Genomic DNA, 6,617 nt, shown 5'->3' on the forward strand with positions numbered 1-6,617 from the left:
AACTACAGAGCCTCCTACCACGGTCTCAACTACAGAGCCTCCTACCACGGTCTTAACTACAGAGCCTCCTACCACGGTCTCAACTACAGAACCTCCTACCACTGTCTTTACTACAGAGCCGCCTACTACAATCTTAACTACAGAGCCTCCTACTACAATCTCAACTACAGAGCCTCCTACCACGGTCTCAACTACAGAGCCTCCTACGACAATCTCAACTACAGAGCCTCCTACCACAATCTCAACTACAGAGCCTCCTACCACTGTCTCAACCACAGATCCTCCTACCACAATCTCAACTACAGAGCCTCCTACCACAATCTCAACTACAGAGCCTCCTACCACTGTCTCAACTACAGAGCCTCCTACCACAATCTCAACTACAGAGCCTCCTACCACAATCTCAACTACTAAACCCGCCACCCCGATACTAACTACAGAACAACCCACCACGGTCTCAAGTACAGAGCCTCCGACCACAATCTCAACTACAGAGCCTCCTACCACAATCTCAACTACAGAGCCTCCTACAACGGTCTCAACTACAGAGCCTCCTACCACGGTCTCAACTACAGACCCTCCTACCACAATCTCAACTACAGAGCCTCCTACCACGGTCTTAACTACAGAGCCTCCTACCACAATCTCAACTTCAAAGCCGCCTACCACGGTCTCTACCACAGAGCCTCCTACCACGGTCTCAACTACAGAGCCTCCTACCACGGTCTCAACTACAGGGCCTCCTACCACGGGCTCAACTACAGAGCCTCCTACCACGGTCTCAACTACAGAGCCTCCTACCACGGTCTCAACTACAGAGCCTCCTACCACGGTCTCAACCACAGAACCTCCTACCACAATGTCAACTACAGGGCCTCCTACCACGGTCTCAACTACAGGGCCTTCTACGACGTTCCCAACTACAGAGCCTCCTACCACAATCTCAACTACAGAGCCTCCTACCACGGTCTCAACCACAGAGCCTCCTACCACTGTCTCAACTACGGAGCCTCCTACCACTGTCTCAACTACCGAGCCCCCTACCACAATCTCAACTACAGAGCCTCCTACCACGTTCTCAACTACCGAGCCTTCTACCATGTTCTCAACTACAGAGCCTCCTACCACCGTCTCAACTACAGAGCCTCCTACCACGTTCTCATCTACAGAGCCTGCTACCACGGTCTTAACTACAGAGCCTCCTACCACGTTCTCAACTACGGATCCTCCTACCACGGTCTTAACCACAGAGCCTCCTACCACTGTCTCAACTACAGAGCCTCCTACCACAATCTCTACTACCGAGCCTCCTACCACGGTCTTAACTACACAGCCTGCTACCACGGTCTCAACTACAGAACCTCGTACCACCGTCTTAACTACAGAGCCTCCTACCACAATCTCAACTACAGAGCCTCCTACCACGGTCTCAACTACAGAGCCTCCTACCACTGTCTCAACTACAGAACCTCCTACCACGGTCTTAACTACAGAGCCTCCTACCACTGTCTCATCTACAGAGCCTCCTACCACGGTCTCAACTACAGAGCTTTCTACCACGATTTCTACTACAGAGCCTCCTACCACTGTCTTAACTACAGAGCCTCCTACCACGGTCTCAACTACAAAACCTCCTACCACGGATTTAACAACAAAGCCTTCTACCACGTTCTCAACTACTGAGCCTCTTACCACGATCTCAACTACAGAGCCTCCTACCACAATCTTAACTACAGAACCTCCTACAACGGTCTCAACTACAGAGGTACCTACCACTCTCTCAACTACACAACCACCGACCACGGTCTCAACTACAGAGCCTCCTACCACAATCTCAACTACAGAGCCTCCTACCACTGTCTCAACTACAGAACCACCGACCACGGTCTTAACTACAGAACCTCCTACAACTGTAATAACTACAGTCCCACCTACCACGGCCTTAACTACTGAACCTCCTACCACGATACTAACTACAGAACCACCTACCACGGTGTCAACCTCAGAGCCACCTACTACTTCCTCAACTACAGAGCCTCCTACCACGGTCTTAACTACAGAGCCAGTTACCACGGTACTAACTACAGAATCTCCTACCACGGTCTTAACCACAGTGCCTGCTACCACGATCTCAACTACTGAACCTCCTACCACGGTTTCAACTACAGAACCTTCTACCACGGTCTCAACTACAGAAACACCCACAACGGTCTCAACTACAGAACCTCCTACCACGGTCTCAACTACAGAACCTCCTACCACGGTCTCAACTACAGAACCTCCTACCACGGTCTCAACTACAGAAACACCCACAACGGTCTCAACTACAGAGCCTCCTACCACGGCCTCAACTACAGAGTCAGTTACCACGGTCCTAACTACAGAACCTCCTACGACGGTCTCAACTACTGAACCTCCTACCACGGTCTCAACTACTGTACCCCCTACCACGGTCTCAACTACAGAAACATCTACCACGGCCTCAACTACAGAGCCTCCTACCACTGTCTCAACTACTGTACCCCCTACCACAGTCTCAACTACCGAAACACCTACAACGGCCTCAACTACAGAATCTCCTTTGTTGTCATCACCCCCACCTTCAACGCCATCACCCGCACCTTCAACGCCATCACCCGCCCCCTCGACACCATCACCCGCACCTTCGACGCCATCACCCGCACCCTCGACGCCATCACCCGCACCCTCGACGCCATCACCCGCACCCTCGACGCCATCACCCGCACCATCGACGCCATCACCCACACCATCGACGCCATCACCAGCACCATCGACGCCATCACCCGCACCATCGACGCCGTCACCAGCACCCTCGACGCCGTCACCAGCACCCTCGACGCCATCACCCGCACCCTCGACGCCATCACCCGCACCATCGTCGCCATCACCCACACCATCGACGCCATCACCAGCATTCTCGACGCCATCACCCGCACCTTCAACGCCATCAGCCGCACCATCGACGCCATCACCCACACCGTCAACGCCATCACCAGCATTCTCGACGCCATCACCAGCACCTTCGATGCCATCACCCGCACCCTCGACGCCATCACCCGCACCCTCGACGCCATCACCCGCACCATCCACGCCATCACCCGCACCCTCGACGCCATCACCCGCACCATCGACGCCATCACCCGCACCATCCACACCATCACCCGCACCATCCACGCCATCACCCGCACCATCCACGCCATCACCCGCACCCTCGACGCCATCACCCGCACCATCGACGCCATCACCCGCACCGTCAACGTCAACACTTGCACCGTCTATGCCATCAATAGCACTGTCGACTGCAACACCCAGGCCGGTAACTCCAGCATCTACAGTTCCATCACCCACACCCACCGCAGATACAGAATGCCCAGTCGCATGCCCTGTGTTCTCCATCTGCACGTACAATTCAACGTCAAACCTGAACGTCTGTGTTTGCGATGGAGGCTACGAGTGGAGAGGATCAAGATGCATACTCAAAGACGGTATATGTGGACTTTTATTGTTTGTTTCCATCGTCAGAAGGGTATATTTTCGGTTTGGCCATGGTGACGTGGCTGTGGTGTGGGTCTGAATGTATGACTAGACGGTCATAACTCTAGTAGTTGTGGATGGATGTTATTGATTTTGGCATATTAATATCTGTTGTGAAAATGAAGGTGAAGGCCTTTTTCCAACGGTACTGCAAAGGCCTTTTCATGCATTTGTTGATTGTATGTGTTCTGCATAACTCGAGAGGCTGTGACTGGATCTTAATGATGTTTGCTAGGTGAGTAGCTGTTATGGAAACAAAGTTCAAGTTCGAAAATGGTTATCCTGTCATGTTCCTACGTTGCTGGAGAGGGCTGTGTCTTTTTGTGCTTTTGTGTACAACATAATTCGAGAAGCTTTAGAAAGAAAAAAAACGCAAAATGCAGCAGGAAAAGCACAGTCGTGTTAGTATGATAATAATATTAATGTAATTTAATTGGCATAGATACATGTTGTACTGTTGATCCATAATCTAAAGCATAGATTGCGGATTATTTATCGATGGGTGCTTACACCTGTCCTTGTTTCGACAGATGTGAACGACATCCACATCCAATTGACAATGCTCCTGGTTCAGTACAACGATACTCTCAAGGATAGGAACTCAAAGGAACACAGAAAACTAGCACAACAGATACGGAACTTGGTATGTTGTCGTCCTACAAATTTTCCATGCATTCTTTCTATGTACACTTGGTGGACTCGTGGTCTGTTTGAAGGCTGCTGCAGAAGGGTCTACTTATCGTTTGCAAACCTCAGCTTTATGCATACATTACTTTATAATCTTATCAAATTTGATTTGATGCTGCAATCAATTTGTACAATTCACAAGAAGTGAACGGTACAAAGATTATCTCATTTTTTGTCCGGTCAGTTTCCTGTTGTATCCACGGCATGCCTGCTGTCCTGTAAATATTGTAAAATATTAAAAATTCACAAGAATGAACAAAACCGGAAATTTGCAATACTTCATGGATGTGTGAAATCTCCGGTTTCTTCCAAGAGTTACTAGTAACTACAGCATGTTTACCCACAGATAAGGACATATCTGAAAGATACAGACATTCCTGAAGACGATATCCAGTCATTGTCTGTCTACGACTTTCGTCCCGGGAGTGTCATTGCGGATTTTGTCATCAACATTTTGAAAAGTTCGGGGCTAAGTGACGAGGAAGTTCATCAAAAACTTCGGGATGCCATGCATCGCGACCCAAGCCTCGGGGACGCACTTGGAGTCGCGGAAGAGACGCTGTAAGTCATCACACACGGCTTGTAACATAATTACTTAATACTAGTAGGTTTCTAATCGCGTTCATCTGTTGCTAATGGCAACACATGGCATTTTGTTAATCATAGACACACATTTTCAAATCACAGACACACATTTTTAAATCACAGACACTTAAAAGTGTCTGTGATTTGGGGAATGTAACTTGATACCCTAGAATATAATTACACAATTCACGTATTAAAATATTTCTCCACCGTCAACTCATCCGCGCTACTTCTGTATACCTGGAGAAACTCCAATTATTTCTTCTTATCTTGACATAACACACGATCATATATATTTTGTTCAGTTTAGATTAAACTTCTGAACTTCATGATATGTGGCTATGATATATGATCATATCTAGCTATGAGTCTAACTCCATGTACCCACCTTTGATCTCTGTATTGTGTTGCTCATTGTCCATTCAACATTATGTTCTTTTTTCCATAGATGCCTGAAGGGTACCGCAGAGAATTACTGTTTTCAAGACGGTGCGTCCAAATTTCGGCACGCTAAAATTCTAATTTATCACACAAAAACGTACTCCAAAGTATGAGATGTAGTATTTTTCATCTGTACTATTCTAGGCACCTTTACCAACTATATATTAATTACCATAATTAACAACGCGAAGCCCGTCTAGCACTGCAGCGCAATGATACTATATTCCTTTCCTTGTAAAGTTGTGAAATATTTTATTCTTTATGTTTACCTTCAACCAATGTCTCCTTAACCGTGCTTCCATTTTTCATTTCTGCAGAATTTCCTTTGCTGTATCGCCTTCTCATAGCTTTCGGTGCATTCCTGTTCATTGCACTGATCGCAGCTGCCATTTACTTCTGTGTGAGGAAACGCAGACGCAAAGGAGTTTACAGATACGTAAGAGATAGGACGGCAAAACATAGGTAAGGGGTCCAAGTCTCTTTTGCTCGGGCATTAAAATCGTTTCATCAACAAGTAGCTTTCTGCAAATTTCACCTGTACCCAAAAAAGTAAAAACATTGAGATCTAATTCTATACAGCCATACTAAATGTCAAAAAATATCATAACACAGTTCGAATATTTTCAGACCGATATGACGAAGTTTCAGAAACATATCAACGATCTTTCCAAAGGCTTCACCTAAATATCATTTTCTTCATACCATACGACACTAAATGTTCATATAATATGCTGATACAGTGTGTACTGTTTATAGGATGCGTACTTTTAGCTCAATTCTGATATCTACTTTCTAGGTTGGCACCGCTGCCTGTAATGAGCCTGTCACCTCCAACCTACTCCAGACGCAGACCTCCCCCTCTATACAGGCCTGCCTCGGAACTATCGGGACAAGAGTCATCGGTAAGTATTTTTTTCCTCAGGTGGACATTTCATTGCGATATTGTGGACACATGAATACGGAATCGTAGCGTGGTATCCGTCCTATTGTCACGTTACAAGCAATCTCAGTGTGGTTTTATGTACAGAAGTGCTGCCTAACATAACATTAGCCTGACATACGTCCTGTTCCAGGCCCAGTTCGCTCATTTGATCGCTTCCCGCAGAACTGTACTGGCGCCAGGAAGCGATCAGAGAAACGGCCTGGGGCTAGAATAGACAGGATACCAGGCTAACATTAAAAAGAAGTCGGTCCAAACTGTATGCCTTGTATTTGTTTTAATTCAATAGATGTAGTACTTTATTTAGAATAGATCTGATTATTATGTTTACCTTCGCAGAAGGAAAACATATTGTTTTTGCTCGGTTTCTTCTTCTTCAAGCAAATAAGGTCAATGGCCAGGAACAGAC

General features: G+C 47.1%; 1 pseudogene; it reads left to right on the forward strand.

The window, feature by feature from the left end:
• The window catches only part of LOC109473635, a 12,840-nt pseudogene extending 8,033 nt beyond the window's left edge, over positions 1-4,807 (forward strand).
• The last annotated feature ends 1,810 nt before the right edge of the window (positions 4,808-6,617 follow it).

The sequence above is a fragment of the Branchiostoma belcheri genome, unplaced genomic scaffold, assembly GCF_001625305.1.
Source record: "Branchiostoma belcheri isolate BF01 breed outbred unplaced genomic scaffold, Haploidv18h27 scaffold100, whole genome shotgun sequence".
In the NCBI taxonomy this organism is placed as follows: domain Eukaryota; kingdom Metazoa; phylum Chordata; class Leptocardii; order Amphioxiformes; family Branchiostomatidae; genus Branchiostoma; species Branchiostoma belcheri.